General features: G+C 39.0%; 1 protein-coding gene across 1 annotated transcript in view; it reads right to left on the reverse strand.

The window, feature by feature from the left end:
* RIMS2 (regulating synaptic membrane exocytosis 2) overlaps window positions 1–18,584 on the reverse strand; it is a 510,981-nt gene that overhangs the window by 124,308 nt on the left and 368,089 nt on the right. The window lies entirely within an intron of this gene.

Here is an 18,584-nt window from a genome sequence, read left to right on the forward strand (position 1 = left end):
CTGAATAGAGTCATAGAGAAGATATGTGACTTGCCCAAGCTTGTTAAGCTAACAAAAAGCAGAACTGGGGACAGAACTCACATTCTAACTGCTAAGTAACACTGGTACTCTAGGGAACTAAATTGTTTATCTTCAAAAGAATTTCTAACAAACATTAACTCTTGTTTAATTTAAAGGAATGGAAAGATTAGATTATTAAACTAAAACTGGGAACAAAATTGCAATAGTGCAAGAGCAAACTTAATCTGTAGAACTATTTAGGTAAGCAATTTTAAAAGCTTTTAAGGGAGTTAGTGGCCAGAAAGATGCCGTAAACACCTACATACCTTTATAAATCTGGCCCTAAACACAGTGGCTACGTCTACACTGGCCCCTTTTCCGGAAGGGGCATGTAAATTTCACTAGTCGTCGTAGGGAAATCCGCGGGGGATTTAAATATCCCCCGCGGCATTTAAATAAAAATGTCCGCCGCTTTTTTCCGGCTTTTAAAAAAGCCGGAAAAGAGCGTCTACACTGGCCCCGATCCTCCGGAAAAAGTGCCCTTTTCCGGAGGCTCTTATTCTTACTTCAAAGTAGGAATAAGAGCCTCCGGAAAAGGGCGCTTTTTCTGGAGGATCGGGGCCAGTGTAGACGCTCTTTTCCGGCTTTTTTAAAAGCCGGAAAAAAGCGGCGGACATTTTTATTTAAATGCCGCGGGGGATATTTAAATCCCCCGCGGATTTCCCTATGACGACTAGTGAAATTTACATGCCCCTTCCAGAAAAGGGGCCAGTGTAGACGTAGCCAGTGTGATTTTCAAGGTCACACAAAAAGTTTGTGATAAACCCAAAAATTGAACCTGGGTTTCTTGAGTCCCACACCAGTGCATAGTCTGCTAAATCAGCCTTCTCACACAGCTAGTTATGATAGTGTGTAGCATAAAGGCCATGGCATGGCCCCTAAAATAAATTAGGTATAACCTGTATGCTTATAAGCAAGCTAGTTCAGATAACAGTGGAACTTAGGGTGCAGAACCAAAGATAGGAACAATGTCATTTCTACCCATATAGATTCCAAGCTTCAACAACTCTGTCACCTTAAATTTTATAGGGGGAGGTTGCATATAGTTAGCCATACATTTTGGAATACACCATGAATTTGAATTTTCAGAGGATTTATTGTTTTGCATGGTAGCACATAGTCAAACCTTTTTCCCTAATAAAATAAAATAAAGCCCTCTTTCCTGGCAAATCCCAGTGGAAACAGAAATTTGACAATTAAGCATCTGTCCAGACCTTCAGAATTACCGGAACACATTATTCTAGGAGAGTCTGTGTATTAGAGATTATTAAAATAAGGAATGTAAAACATTAATATAAGAGAGGTAACTATAAAAATACTACAGTCTTACTAAGAAGGTCTCTTCTCTGTCTAGACAGCACCCTTCTGTCGGAATAATCTACGCAATTTACCCTACTCTAGGTTAAAAGAGTTTATTTTGAAATTTGGTGTTGTGTAGACAGAGCCAAATTTCAAAATAAGGCACTATTCTGACAAATTCCTAACCCTCAGGAAATGAGGGTTACAGGGATGCCAGAATAGCACGCCCGCTATTTTCAGGAAATAGTGGGCACATTTAAAGATGTGGCATTGCTATTCTGGGATATTTCCAGTATCCCAAAATAGCTCTGCAGTCTAGACATACCCTTAGTCATATCTACTTATGTCTATTCCATTTGATTCTTCTTAGCATTTCAGACCCAATGGAGCTATAATATGGTGAAGTAAATTGGATTATATTTTGAAATTTAAATCATGAACAAAATTGTTAACTGAGTTCCACTGATTAGGATATTTAGTTACTTGTGGTAATGAATGCATTAACACAACTTGACTAACAGATCCCATATCAAGCTTGCATCAATAGCAGGGGGGGAAAAACTATAAAATGAACAAATGAGAATGGCATAAAAGTTGTCAAGTGGTACCAGAATTTGGAGAGAGTCATGTTACAGAATATAACTGCATTTCAAAATATTTTTAAAGGTCATTTGACAGGTATAGGCAAGCCAGAAAGAAGCATAAAGTGAACAATAGGACACTTGGGCTATGTCTACACTATGAGGTTATTTCAAAATAACTTATTTTGAAATAATAACTATTGAAATAACTATTTATAAAGTAAGTTTATTCCTCCTCACAAGCAGGATTTATTTCAAAATAACAAGCCCCTTATTTCAAAATAACAGGCTTGGTAGTGTGGATGCTCACCTTGTTATTTTGAAATAAGGGGAGTTATTTCAAAATAACTCCCCAGTGTAGACATGCCCTTGGTTAACAGGATTGCAGACCACATCCAGCAAATGACTTTCCATATTATTGTGTACCTTCAATACATTGCTCAGAGACACCTAACAGAGTAGTTGTGGTTCTCTTCCCTAGCTATTGGCCCAATTTATTAGAGTGGTGATGAAAGTCAAATCATGGCAAGCCCTAAGCACCTGGCAATGGGAGAGAAAGGAGTGAGGACATTCACCCCGACCTTGTTCAGCCAATATCAAGGCTGCCCCAAACAGCAGCCCCTATGCCTCTTAGATGTTTTATGAAGTACTGTACTTTTCTGAAGCAGAATGTTTTCTGATACTCTTCCCTGGTGGTGAGGCTCTACAGTGCATCTAACGCAGAGCTGTGCCTAAATGCCACAACTCAGCCCTAGTATTTTTTAATGTTTTTTAAGTAAAATCCCCTACAAAATTTATGAGATACACAGCACTCTATAGTGCACTTAAATATGCACACACACATATATGTGCACACACAGAAGAAACAATGGGATGACAAATATTAAATATGTCCCAAATCCTTTTTCAAAACAATTGTGAATCCTCAATTATACTTTATCATTTGTTATTCTGACAGCTAATAACTGCTCCTGTAATGTAATGAGGTTTACATTTAGAACTGATGCAAGCAGGTACGTCCTAATATACTAAAAGATACTTTAGGCATCTGTAAAAATATTTAGTAGTAGTAGTAGTAGTAGTAATATCCCTCAGTATTACATCATGGGTATTATTTATTTTAAACAGCTTTCACAGCACACAAGATCTTTAAGCATAGAAAGGAGAAAACTACAGTTTAAAATGTATTCCCATGAGTCACCAATAAATCCTGACTACAAATGACTCCACAGGTTTGGGGAGTCAGAAGTTTCCTGAATTTCACATTTTAGTCCCACAAATGCTTTTGTTTTCTGACGTTCATTAGAATTCTTGCAGTGCCTAGGTTGTTGAAGGTTTGTCACTGATTGTGATGTCTTGCATTCCTTGCATGTTCTTACACTGCTCAATCAAACCCTTAATGATTGTGCCAAGTTCTCCAGTAATCATGGTGATCATCTTTGTTCTAGTTTTCCATAATCTTTCCACTTCATATCAGAGTTATTCATACTTAGCTCTCTTCTCTTCTCTTCTCTTCTCTTCTCTTCTCTTCTCTTCTCTTCTCTTCTCTTCTCTTCTCTTCTCCTTCCTTCCTTCCTTCCTTCCTTCCTTCCTTCCTTCCTTCCTTCCTATATTTCTATCTCCTGGTATTTCAATATCAATTAACACAATTTTGTTTGTGTTCTTTTCAGCCTGCACCAGTCAGTCTTGAAAATTGTCAGGTCAAATAAACTTTCACACTTTTTATTCACTAGAACATTTACTACTTGGTGGCTGAAATACCTGCCTAGTTTGTTAAAATCTTTTACTTGCCATAGAGGCAGCAATGTAGACACTTGGCAAACTCAATGGCTACGTCTAGACTGGCACAATTTTCCGGAAATGCTTTTAATAGAAAAGTTTTCCGTTAAAAGCATTTTCGGAAAAGAGCATCTAGATTGGCACGGACGCTTTTCCGCAAAAGCACTTTTCCGCAAAAAATGACCATGCCAATCTAGACGTGCTTTTGCACAAAAAAGCCCTGATCGCCATTTTCGCGATGGAGGCTTTTTTGCACAAAACAAATCTGAGCTTTCTACACTGGCCCTTTTGCGCAAAAGTTTTGCGCAAAAGGGTCTTTTGCCCGAACGGGAGCAGCATAGTATTTCCGCAAAAAGCACTGATTTCTTACAGTAGGAAGTCAGTGATTTTGCAGAAATTCAAGCGGTCAATGTAGACAGCACAGATGGCAAGTTTTTTCCGGAAAAGCGGATGATTTTCCAGAAAAACTGGCCAGTCTAGGTTTTTGTCTCCCTGTGGAGGAATGCTTCTAACAAGCCTTGAGTTTGTTAATCTTCGATATAATGGGTTTGATCTCTCTCCAACAGTGTGTGTTGATATCTGTGTAAATTTTTCAAGTCTGTTTTTGGGGGGGTTGTTTTTTCCTTTCTTTTATACTTATAAGATGTGTTTTTGGGCATTGCTTGTTATCATGCCCAGATGATGATTTCTCATATATTTTGTGATTTCTGACTTCTTGCATGGGCAAGTGAATATTTTTCTTTGGTGACAAATCAGGCAAGAGTATTAAATCTGAAAAAGGAATAGTCATTCAGTTTTCTATAACAATGGTCTTTTAAGAGAAGTACAGTCTCTGGTTCATCTGCAAACTGCCATTACATGAGCAACTGATTGTGTATAAATCTGAAACCTTCTTATATTCACTTCTTGAAGTTAACTACCCTGGAGCACCCTACACACTATTAATGAAATTGCTTTTGCTCAGTTTTAATACAGTAATTACTGACCTTCCAGGTTGAATTAGATAGTTTAGGAGCCAGATAATCACTCACCTCCCAGACAATTGAAATTTGCAGGGATTTCCAACTCCCTTCCTATTTGATTACTACAGTTTCTTTTTCATGTTCTTGTCATCAGTTTTAATTTGTTAGCATTTATACTGGAACATATCGATCTGGTCAATCCTTCTACTTTCTTACTAATGGATCAGATTGTTGTGGGATTGCTGCAGACTATAGTACATTGCACCACCATATCAAGGTTAAGTAACTGTCTCAACAATTTTAGGGATTTATGTTTGCTAAATTTGTCTGTGACTGCAGAATCTTCAGATGCTCCATGAGTAACTAGGGCTCAACAATTGCAGGGACTACTTTTGGATGTGAAGAGCAACTTCTGGACCAGTTTACAACATCAAAGGGCTATGTAATTTATGCAATACCACACTACAATTATGCTAATTATATTATTTTTTATTTAATACCTTGATAATGGCTGCATCACAAAGAAAGCCAATAAAATAAATAAAAATGACAGTAGTGATAAATACCAATACTACTAATAACATTCGTTTTATATTGCATCATAAACCAAAAAGAATTCCCACCCATTTTACTAACATATACAGAGGTGGAATACACAATCAGGATACATGCTTGTATGTAACTATATGTTCACAAAATACATGCAAAAAGTTAAGTAAGTGATGTGATAAGGTTTCACACTGGTATCTAATATTATGGTAGCTATTTTAATACAAAATATTAGCTACATATTTGAGGGGATTTGGAAATAATATTAAATGTGGCTTAATTATAATTTTCATCAGGATCTTAGGTTAAAATTTTCAAATGGGGATGCCTAAACAGGCACCTAAATCCATATTTTGTCATCTAAATAAATGACCTAATATTCAGAAGTTCTGAGTACCCCCAAGTATCATTAATACCAATGGCAACACCATGTGCAAAGCCACTCTGAAAATAGGGCCACTAAATTAGATTCCATAAGAAACTTTCTGACTGAATAAATCCAATGTGTGTGTAACAGCCAATCACTTGGGAAAACACTGTTCATTTCAATGGTCCTTGTCCATTCTAGGGATGTAAAATCCTGTTTATTTGGTTAACTGGTTAAACGTTATCTTTAATCTGTTAACTGCTTGAATGGGGATGGGCAGGGGCTGCTCCAGCTGAGCTGGAGTGCCCCTTCACCCCTGGTGGGCCCTGCCAGGCTGAAGCAGCCCTCTGACCACGTTGTCCAGGGGGGAGGGTGTCACTTCAGCCCCTGCCAGTGAACTGTAACCGGTATGCATCACCTGGTAAGGGTAATGCTTACTGGTTAACCGGTTAATCATTCACATCCCTAGTCCATTCTCACCTGGGATTTGGAGCCTAGTACTTAGCAGTTCTGCTTGCTCTCAGGAACCAGAGATGCATATAAGTGTAGGATTGTCTTGTGTAAGAGGCCCTAAAACAACAAGGAGGTCTAAGGAACATACCTCCACTACCTGATCTTGACTATCTTGAAAATAGCATCCTACTGCCAGGTGTGGGAGCAACTGAAACCTGAACTTGAGAATCAGCAATTGAGTTAGGAAATTCTGGAAGTTGAAGGAGAAACTGCAAGCTCAACAGCTGCTACTGAAGCTATGCCTGATGCACTGACTGAGAAGAACAGCAAACCTAGAGGGAAACAGTCTGGAGATAAGCCAGAAAAGCACCATCTGCTTCAGATATGCAAGCAGATGGTGCAGTTCTTTAAGGACTTCCTGGATACAAATGACAATTTGAAATAAAAATAAAGCATTACTATAGTGGACTCTCAGACAACATTAAGCAGAAGATCCAGAGCATGAAGGTAGATCCTAAAATGAGAGAGAAGTAGAAGAACTCAAAAGGGTTTTCAACAAGTTTGAGAATTAACTTGATAACACCCAAATCTGGCTGCTCACAGTTTCAGAAAACTGAGTAGTCTCTTGCCACAACTATTTATTAGAAGTAGGTAAATAATGGATTTTTCAGGTCACTGGCAGTTTTGAATTGAAAAAAAAATTGATTTTGGGGCAAACAAAAAATGACAGTTTTTGAAATTATTCAGCAAATCAAAACATTGAAAAAAGGTCAAGTCAAAACTAACTGACATGTTTCAACAACTCTGACATAGACACCTGTGAGTTTAATCATTTGGACTTTCAACAAAAGCAAATAAAAGAATCATAAAACACCTGGAACAGGAGGAGAAGAGGGTGATGGCACTGCTGCTACTGCCTCCCTCTACAGACTTAGCCCAGTCATTCAAAGAGGCAGTTGATAGTCATCCATAATAACAATGAATAGTCACTGGGCCAGGGAAAGAGAAGGAGATTGACCATAAACTAATAGTTAGGCACTCATCTAGGTGAGTGAAAGCCAAGATCAAGTCTCTGCTCCAATAACTATTTAATTGTTGATAAAAAGTGGAAAAGCTTCAAGAGGAGATACTGAGAAAGCTCCATACAAGAATGCCTAGCAGTCATGTAAGTCCCCTATAGTTCAGTATGACCACATTTAAATTCCTTAACAAGAGGCAGAAAATGGACTTGAACCTAGGTTTTGTACATCACAGGGAGTACCCAAGCCCCTGGACTAAAGCTCACACGGGAAGGGAGTATGGCACAATTGCCTCCTCCCCCTTTTGCCATTTTGTGACACCTTTGCTTGTTTTTGTCAAAGTGCCTGAAATTCAGAACTAATTTTTGGGGTCAAAGCAAAGCAAAAAATATTTTGTTTTGATATCAGTGAAATGTTTCTACTTTTTCAGTTTGGCTAAAATATTTAGTGACCGTGACATACATTTACAAAAAGTTCTGATTGACCTGTAAATGTGTTATTTTGAGAATAGCAATTTGAACAAAATATTTTCCCAGCTCTACCATTCATTTCCAAGAAAGAGATGAACATAAATAGAAGATAACTCCTCATTCCAGCTACGCAAGAACCAGCACTTATCCAGAAGAAATCTAAACTCATGGCCCTGATACAGATCTCATTCACACCAGTTTTTCACCAGTGTAACCTCACAAATATCAATGGAGTTGCTCCTTTTGACCCCACAGTGACTTAGACAATTTCAGGCCTTCTGAGTTTTGAGAGGAAGAGATCGCTGAGAATTTTCTCTAGAGATTTGAAAAGTTAAAACATGGTCAATAATGTCACATTTACACAGCAGGGCTAAAGCCAAAATAGGCTACGCAACTTGAGCTGCGTCATTTGTGAAATAAGCTTGGGTATGTCTACACTACCCTCCTAGTTCGAACTAGGAGGGTAATGTAGGCATACCGCACTTGCAAATGAAGCCCGGGATTTGAATTTCCCGGGCTTCATTTGCATAAGCGGGGAGCCGCCATTTTTAAATCCCCGCTGGTTCGAACCCCGTGTAGCGCGGCTACACGGGGCTCGAACTAGGTAGTTCGGACTAGGGTTCCTATTCCAAACTAGGGTTCCTGTTCGGAACGAGGTGTACCGGTAGTTCGGAATAGGAATCCTAGTCCGAACTACCTAGTTCGAGCCCCGTGTATCCGCGCTACACGGGGTTCGAACCAGCGGGGATTTAAAAATGGCGGCTCCCCGCTTATGCAAATGAAGCCCGGGAAATTCAAATCCCGGGCTTCATTTGCAAGTGCGGTATGCCTACATTACCCCGCTAGTTCGAACTAGCGGGGTAGTGTAGACATACCCCTTGTGACGCTGTACACTGCAGTAGGCCCAAGAAAGAGCACTCTTCCTCCGACTTCCCTTACTCCTCATATAATGAGGATTACAGGAGTTGGAGTAAGAAGTCCTCCAACTCAACATTATTTTGACATTATGTCAAAATAACTGCTTGTAGTGTAGACATGGACTATGTTATTACAGAATAATGTCAGTTATTCCTAAATAACACTGCTGTGTAGACTTTCCCTAAGAGAGGAATAGACAGGACCTTCAGAAGAAAAATCCTTTATGGAGCAGCATTAGGCAGAACACTGTGTACTCTCTGTCCTACCAGCCCTTCCCCAAATTCAAAATTAATGACAAAAGCAGGAGAAAAGGAAAAACACCAAAAACACTTTTTTGGAATTATTTGGAACAGGTGGCATATCAGCTTTCCCATTCACACTACTAGGTCATTTCCTGCCTTGTCAACTGCCATTTAAGAGAGATTGGATAGTCCTCCATCTCATTTCACTTACAAGATTTATTAAAAACATACTACCCAATAAGTATGGCATTCTGTTTATTCATAAAGTGAAACTATTCTAGTGCCTGAGGAATTCTCCCCCTAAAAGATAATGCTTCCACCCACCAGCATTATTTTAATTGACACACGTAAATTTTTTGACTCAAACATCATTTGTCTCTGGAGGATTTTTTTTTTTTTTTAAGGAGGAGATAAGCAGTTCTTTAGTCTTCTGGGACAGCATTGTCCCAAATTCCACTGGAAATTTATTATCCTGGACACAGTAATAGCTAGCTGCTAAATATTTGAGTTGTTCAGTCCAGGATAGTCATGTACAAGCTGTTTTCCTGGGCCTGAAAGTCTCTTCACAATCCCCAATACTTTACTTTATTAGATTTTGCTTCCAGAACAGATCTTTTAGGAGAAATGCAATGGTGGAAAATGCAGAGTAAATTGTGTAATTCAACTTAAAAAGCCCAATAAATCTCTTCCATCATCATTCTTTCATCTGGGCTACGTCTACACTGGCCCCTTTTCCGAAAGGGGCATGCTAATTTTACAGGTCGTAATAGGGAAATCCGCGGGGGATTTAAATATCCCCCGCGGCATTTAAATAAAAATGTCCGCCGCTTTTTTCCGGCTTTTAGAAAAGTATTTCAAAGTATTTCAAAGTAGGAATAAGAGACCCTCCGGAAAAGGGCTTTTTTCCGGCGGATCGGGGCCAGTGTAGACGCTCTTTTCCGGCTTTTCTAAAAGCCGGAAAAAAGCGGCGGACATTTTTATTTAAATGCCGAGGGGGATATTTAAATCCCCCGTGGATTTCCCTATTACGACCTGTAAAATTAGCATGCCCCTTTTGGAAAAGGGGCCAGTGTAGATGTAGCCCTGGTGTTCAATGGATGGGTTAAGGTTTAACTTTTGTGGTTTAACTTTTCAATCATGAATTCCAAATACTTTAACTCCAGATGAGCCCAAGCATATGTATTAGGGTTTACTGTAATGCCCACATATCAGATGCTTGCTGGCACAATCTGTAGTAAACCCACTGGTTAATCAAGTTACTTCTTGCTGATGGTTGGCAGTTCCATTTCGGTTCCTTTTGGCCTTTTACCTCCCACAAGGAGGCTTGGGATAAACATCTTCAAATGGAGCTCTTGGATTCTCTCCTTTCCCATCTCTTAGAAAGTTCATGTGTCATATTTATTAAATCTATCTGCCATACATGTTTAATAGATGATGGTGCTCACTTTCTTCTGGACTTTATAAAGTCTGCTGCTTTGCTAGCAGTTCACTCTATGATATTCTGGTCTGCTTTAAAATCCCTCTTCTGGCTATGATTTTCTGGATGGACTGGATTTCTTCCAGATATTTCTGGGCAAGTTCCCTTATCAGAGTCAAACATTCAGAGGAATTGAACATCTCCAGGCTGTATTAAGCCACACTCTTCAGAGACTTGGTTTTTTTACCAGTGGTTTTCATGATTAAATCTGTTGGCCCTATCACCTGCCACAAAATGTGAAAAACATTTCAAGGTCTGCCAGTGAAGCAAAAGGAAATCAGGACAATCATCTTTCCTGACACACCAACACCAACACTTTCCTTTTAAAACAAACCAAATTTTCTCTGAGGCCTTGTAAAATTCCCAACAATCTGGAATTTTTAATCATGGAGGTTTTAATCATGTTAACCCTCAATTCTTTATACAAAAGTGTGATCATGCTTTTCATAAAATGTGTACCCAGACATGTCAGCAACTCCAATGGCATTCCTGCCTAAGAGAAAAGCTGGACCACACAAGAACCATCTGGTGAGAGTTTATTCCCCAAAGCAAAAATGCCTTTGTGAAATGTGTAGCACAATTGCTCAGGAACAAGATACAAATTTGTGTTTATGTGACTCCACCCCAAGGGTCCTCAAATGTCCATCCCATCAAGCAGGGGCTAGGATTACAGATCTTTATTCCCCCTGGGTGCCTGTTTTTATGAACACTCAGGACAAACCTTGAAAAAGTCCTGCAGAAAATATCAGATCAAGATTGCTCTTTGGCTACAGGTGTTTTGATGAATCATGTGTCTGAGCAAAGGGATGAAATCAGCAGAAGGCACATACTATCTCCTAATTTGGAATCTCTCAATGCAGAATATGTAGTATTCAAAGATAAACTGTTCTCCATGCAGGTAGATTTCCTTTCCACCATTATCCTATTTACCTTGAAAACTTGGGGGGAAAGGATCTATGGGGATAGATCTTCTGACTGGAGTCTTTCTTATCTAGGGATTGGAAAAATATGTCACTGTTTCTATATCTTGAATTCCACCTCTGCAGAAGAGAGAAACTAGAGAGAGAGAGAGAGAGATGGTTTACCCTTAGGCTGGTGAAAGCCACCTTGCACTTCCTAAATATTCTAATTTGATTGTTTTATTCATTCTCAAGCTGAAACTGAGGTGATTTTTAAAATTAACCTAAACAAGCAGTGCATGTTGTAACTAACCAATTGGAGGAATGCAGTATCATTGTAGACATGTCAGTCCTAGAATATTAGAAAGACAAGGCGGATAAGATAATAACTTTTTTATTGGACCAAATTCTGGGAAAGGCCTGAAGAAGAGCTCTATGTGCCTCATAAACTTTCTCTCTCATCAGCAGAAGTAAGATCTACTCTAGGACACTGCCTCACTCACCTGTCTCTCAGGCTATGTCTAGACTGCAGAGCTTTTCCGGGATTCCAGAGGTATCCCGGAAAAGCTCTACCGCGTCCAAGAATGCATCCGCTTTTTCAGAACAGTTTCTGAAAAAGTAGACGTATTCTTTCAGGATCCCTGTTTCCCTCTCGGTGCTAGTGACTAGGTACTGGGGTTGATGCATTTACACTCGTGAAAATCTTTTGGGAATTTTCTTGACCAAAAAGGGAGAAAGCCTTGTTTTATATCTCATTTAAAATATAGCATCTCCCTTAGCACAAAATTACATAACACCACTGTAGTTTGTTAATTTAGTACTGACAAAGAAAGAAGTCTTTCTTCCATGATAGCCCAGCAACCATGATAAAAATATTACATATGAGCCACTCTTATTGTCAAACTGTCTTTTGTGAACCAGCATGCTGGTGGCCCAATTCTGCCCTTTCTTACATTGGTGTAAATCCGGAGTAACTGCACTGAATTCAGTATAGTTACAAAGCGGTTAAACAAATGTATATGAGAGGAAAAGGCCCAATACATTACTTATTGTTAATGTAACTGTATGCATAATTCCATACACATGTATAGGTAAAATATGCCGCCCAGTGGTTTCTTGACATAACACACCTAGATGTGGGGCAGAAATCTCAGCTATGCCTAGGAGCTGCTCCAACTTGCCCAGCTTTTAGTGGCTCCCTAGTGGCTACTAAACCAATAAGCATTACAGAGTTCTGTGCACTCTGATCCTGGCATCCCAGTTCAAGCAGAATGGAGTAAGAACCTGGTATAAAACCAGCTTTACAAGACCTAATTTGGACAGCTGAAAGGTCCCTTTGGAACCACTTAGCATGGACCAAACATCCTGGTCCTTCACTTTCAATCCCCCACACTTTGGTATATTCGATGTAATTGCTGTACAATGATGTCTTACTTTACATTTTATACTTTTGCTGACATGAATAAAAGACTGACTTGACATTTCCATATGGGAAAAAAATCCCTACTTGATTCCGGCAAATATATTTGGGTATATCTACACTACCACCCTAGTTCGAACTAGGGTGGTTAATATAGTCATACGGAGTTGCAAATGAAGCCCGGGATTTGAATTTCCCAGGCTTCATTTGCATAAAGCCAGGCGCCGCCATTTTTAAATGTCCGCTAGTGCGGACTCCGTGCCGCGTGGCTACACGCAGCACGGACTAGGTAGTTCGGACTAGGCTTCCTAGTCCGAACTACCATTACTCCTCGCGAAAGCCTAGTCCGAACTACCATTACTCCTCGCGAAAGCCTAGTCCGAACTACCTAGTCCGTACCGCGTATTTAAAAATGTGCAACTCCGTATGACTACATTAACCACCCTAGTTCGAACTAGGATGGTAGTGTAGACATACCCTTTCTGATTTATCTAGCAGTTTGGGAATACAAACAACCATTGCTTTGACATTTCTGACCTTCATTACATATCCATAGTTTTATTTCTCCATGGCTACGTCTACACTGGCCCCTAATTCCGGAAAAATCATGCAAAGCAGGTAAGTCAGAATAGGGAAATCCGCGGGGGATTTAAATATCCCCCGCGGATTTAAATAAACATGTCCGCCGCTTTTTTTCTGGCTTGGGGAAATGCTGGAAAAAAGCATCTAGACTGGCGCGATCCTCCAGAATAAAGCCCTTTCAAGTAGGAATAAGAGATCCTCCGGAAAAGGGTTTTATTCCGGAGGATCGCGCCAGTCTAGATGCTTTTTTCCGGCTTTTCCCCAAGCCAGAAAAAAAGCAGCGGACATGTTTATTTAAATCCACGGGGGATATTTTAATCCCCCGCGGATTTCCCTATTCTGACTTACCTGCTTTGCATGACTTTTCCGGAATTAGGGGCCAGTGTAGACGTAGCCCATTTGTTATGGATGTCACAAACCTAATTAGTACTAAAAGTGTCTGGACTGGATACACAATGTTCATGTTTCCTTTCTTGACATGTTCGCCCCTCCATCAATTCAACTAACTCATTAAACTGTTAGTTTACTATTTTATGAGTGTTTCACTTCATCATCAGATATTTATCTAAATTGTATCAAGCTAATTCTATTCCTTGAGTTTCTCAGATTTTGTTAATACATATAGGATGTCATTTTATTAACAATAAAGAATATAACTGTGGATTCTGTGTGCCTTATACAAGTGAAACAAGTTACTTTGACAGTGCTTTTTTTTCCATGTGAAAGGAAATTATTTGTATATAGCACTTGATATCACCAAGGATTTTACAGATTAAACTAACAGATAAAATATATACAGAGATCATTTACTTCACCATGAAAATATAGCCATCTCTGATCTAAAATGCACTAATATCTTATCAGGTAATAACAACAGAATAGCTTTGGACATAAAATGAAGGCATTATATTTTAATGAAAATTGTGAGAAGAAATCAGGTAGGCAGAGTATGATTGCCCTTGTTTGAATTTGGCTAGGACAATAGTATCCATGCCATTGTCTTTTTTGATCATTAGTAGAGCTGATTAAAATTTTTAATCAAAACTGATTTTCAGTGGAAAATTAGATTCTTGATTAAACAAAAATTTCAAGGGAAAATATCTACATAATATTTAACAGTATTCTTGCTTAGCCTATAATATAGAAGACAAAAATTAGAAAATTAAAAAATAAAATAAAAAGGAGTGGAAGCAGAATAAACACAACATCAGCTAATGAAGAAGAAACAGCTAATCTGATTTGTGACACCAATGTAAAATAATGCTTAATTTGGATTTCAACAATATCAGAAGAAAGACTAAAGCTACCGAGGGAAAAATAAACAATCTCATTAGTCTGCATTTCTATCCAAACACATTAGATAAATATTGTAAAAAATGAGGAAGGTTGTGGATATAGTTTATCAATGGAAGGAGAGACATTTCCTGAACCATCTTCATCACTGCCATCTATCTTCCTTTGAAACTCAAACCTAGAATTCTCAAAAATGCTTCAGCTCATATAAATCTTGAGAACTACAAGTTTGCATGCTCTAAATTAAACAGGATTTAGCAGGACACCAATCTGCAATGTCAGTACCTGTGCCACAAATATTATTGTTTATAGAATTATTTTTGGAAGTTTGCATGTGATAATCAATACTAGGAAAGGGATGAATTTATGTCTAGAAGTATAATTTTTTGCTCTACTGATGTTATCACATGAATAAGAGCTGACTTCTCATCTTGCTGGGGATTGCTTGACCCTCCACCACCATGCCTGACTCCACCCCTACTCACAACCCACCACCCTGACTCTCTTGCCTCTGTTCCACCCGTGCCCAGCCTCTTACTTATCTCCTCCTCCAAGTGTGCCCTATCCCTTCTCCTCCTTCTTCTAAGAGGGAAATAAACTCTCTGCCTAATGTTACCAGGGGATCAGAAGTAGTACAGTGCATGGTTATTTATATATCTAATCCTTTTTGGAATCCTACTAAGCATTTTACTTCAATATTATTCTGTGGTAGTAAGTGTCATAGCTGCATGGTAACTACACTTGTATTCCCTCCTCCATGGTCCTTCAAGGTCAATCACTTAAAGGTTTTTCAGCTCTTAGCCATCACTATTCCTGGGCAGAGCCCCACGTCTCACTTCATTCTGACTGGGGAGTTTAAGTCTGCATAGCTGCCTACTTTACACTGTAACATACCCAGCCTGCTGGTTTGTCTAAAAACCCACTCCTGTGCTTTGTTTTCTCTCTCAAAGCAAGACTAGTGTATTGCCAGCAGTTCCAAGTTACCACTCAAGTTACTTTTTGAGCAAGCACATTTGTTCTTTTAACAAAAAAAGTTAGAAAGAAAGCATATAAAATATATAAAAAAGGCGCCTACATGCATACTGAAAAGTGGTCATGAGTAACTATCATCAGTGGTCATGCTTAACTTCAGCATAAGACTACAACAACTTTGGAATATACGGACATACCAGCTAAATGAAAATGTTATAAAGAAAAGATAACTTCATACTTCAGCAGCTAAGAGACCTGGGCTTAGGAAAAATCTTCCTCTACAGGCTTATTATTGCATAATTGTCTTTTTTCCTTGTAGCTTCCTCTGAAGCATCTGGTACTGGCAGCTGTCAGAGATGGAACAATATTAGATAGACCATTGGTTTAATTCTATTTGACTAGTCCTATTTTTGTTGGTATACCTTTCCACTTCCTTAGCAATGATAACTGGACAGTTATTGTCCCCCAACAAATAGTAATTATGTTTATTTCCATCAAAAGGAAAACATAGAATGCAGATACAACAGAAAATGCCTCCTGCTAAACTCCACTTGTATGCCATCTATAGCTTAGTTAAAGAAACTTGCCCTGAAATAAGAGGCTGAAGCAGGGCAGTGGTTACTAGGACAGGAAAATTGGGTGGGCCCAGACTTCAAGTGGGCAAGCAATGATGGTGGGTGGGAGGAAAGGGCAGAATGGTGCAGGAAGTATGGAGGACCCTGGGAAGAAGGGACAGGAAGGATTGGGAATGCAGGAAAGATTGAACCCCTTGGAGAAGGGGGTCAGGAAGAAGAGGAGGCAGGAGGGTTCCAATGCCCCAGAGAAAGGAGTCAGGAAGGATAGGGGACCTGCCTTCCCTTTCTGCTCTGCAGGCATCCTCAGCACATAGGCTGTGGGGAGTGCCCATGGGGAAGAGGGGGCCTTGCTTGGGTTCTAGCTTTACCTACCCTTCCAGACCCAGTCTCAGGGTTTGTCAGTCCAGCTGCATCCTTTGCTTGCTGGCACCATACACTGCTGCCCCAGTTTCCAGCCTCAGTTCACCTATGGCTATGACCCTGATCAGAATAAATACATTTCTTCACAGAAAAAAAGCACAATTCACATTGAGCTAGGTGAGAAATTTAGAAAATCAAAGCCAGTGGCAATAGACATACATTAGGAGCTTTCCGTTATTGAACACACCCAGATCAGTTTAGCAATATAGAAGATATTTAGTAGAAACCAGATATATCACATGTGCTAATTAATTTTCTTATATCTAAGTAATATTAATATTTACCTCATAAAATCTGAACCAACAGTGAAATGGTGAGAAAAAGAAGTTTGAACTCTCTGGGTATGACTTTAAGAGATCTTTTTTTCTTTCTTTCTGTGAAGAAATGTATTTAGGAGATCTTATGGGATTCTATGAGATTCAGTTGCTACATACTCAGTGAAGCTTGTGAATGTGCCATGGCCAGTCTGTCTGGGCTAACTGGTAAGGCAGATTATTCCCTTTCCAATAGTAAACAGTGGAGCCTTGCAAGGAAATAAATCTGACAGTCTATCTCTAGAGACAGACTGCATAATTCAGAAATGATTATTTTTATGAAATCAGTCCTATATCAAACTTTGCAGGGGGGCAGGGGAAATATAGGGTGACAGAGCAGAAATGATGATGCAGAGAGACACGGTGTCATCCTGAGTTCCATATGGTTTCCCTTGAAAAACCCTTCTGAGGGCTCATGGGTGCACTTTATTATACCTGTAGTACCACTGCTGCCTTACGGAGACAGGAACTACACTGCGACCAAAGGAGATAGAATCAGTGAGGAAGCAACTGAATTGGCAGAATAATTAGATCTATTTATATATTCACCATCCTTATATAGTACATAAGATCATTGCAGTTATTAATGGGGAAGACTGGTCACATCAAGTCCATTCCTGTACAAGAAAAGATAAATGCCCTTCAAGAAAGGGCATAACTGATTAATGTAAAAGTGATGCTTCCATATAAAATAAACATGAGACTATTTCCTGACCCAAATCCCCTTATAAATTTTATTACCGTAGGGTATGTCTAACCTTGCTCCCTAGTTCAAACTAGGGATGCAAATGTAGCTGACAGAAATTGCTAATGAAGCGGGGGTTTAAATATCCTGTGCTTCATTAGCATAATCTCGCCCACATGCTATTCCGCTCACCCGTTGATTCGAACCAGGAAGTGTGCTCTGGGACGCATTAGTTCGAATCAAACCCCTTGGTTCGAACTAACGTTACTCCTCATTTTTGAGGAGCAAGTGTAGAAGTACCCTTACATAGCAGCGAATACATCCCTTAAGTTAAATACATCCTTTAAGTCAAACAATATGTCTATTGGTCTAAATGTTCAGGAGATAACAATATAGTTGGCCCTCTGTTCCAATAAATTCTAAATCTTTTCAGTAACAGACTCTTCTATGAACACATCCTTTAAGTCAAACAATATTTCTATTGGTCTAAGTGTTCAGAGTATGATAATATCGTTTTCCCTTCGTTCCAATAAATTCTGTATCTACTCAGTAACAGATTCTTCTATTTTGTCTAGGACTTTTCATGAGGCTCTCATGCAATACTCCCACAATATTATGCCCATTTTTACTAAGAGGAATTACATAACTAGAAAGTAATTTACTACATTAATCTAGTTTTTCTATAAAACTAATGGTACTTAATACAGTGAATGGCTTCTTTATTTTCACACATTAAATAACCTAATTTTACCTTATCTTCTTCATTACTTGGAATAATCAACTACACAATTAACATACAATGTCTGCAACAAAATTCTTTTCCTCAGCAAGCCACTATGGCTAAGAAGATTTATGTTGACCATTTACAGTCTCAAATCGATTTATCAGGTCTTAGAGACCCTGTTCCAAATAATATGAAATTTGGAGCATGACTCTAGAATGGCATTACTACACAGCCAGCCTGATTTCTGGCAAATTGACACAATTAAGTTGGAATCTTGTGTACTGATTTGACCGGGAAGATTATATATCCAATGGCTAAACTAGAATAAATATAAGCTATGATGTCTGTGCTATAGAATTCTTTGGAAGGTTAAAAAAAACTATGAATAAAAATATTTTTGAGGGCTATCTATTTGCTTGACAGGCACAGGTTTTAGTGGATCTCATTCTAAGGTCAATTGCTTCCTCTATCTTTTCTAAACAAGGGTCTTAATTGCTCATACCACTGGCCAACTAAATGGTCAT

This window comes from Pelodiscus sinensis, chromosome 2 (assembly GCF_052426305.1).
Source record: "Pelodiscus sinensis isolate ZL-2025 chromosome 2, ASM5242630v1, whole genome shotgun sequence".
NCBI classification, from domain to species: domain Eukaryota; kingdom Metazoa; phylum Chordata; order Testudines; family Trionychidae; genus Pelodiscus; species Pelodiscus sinensis.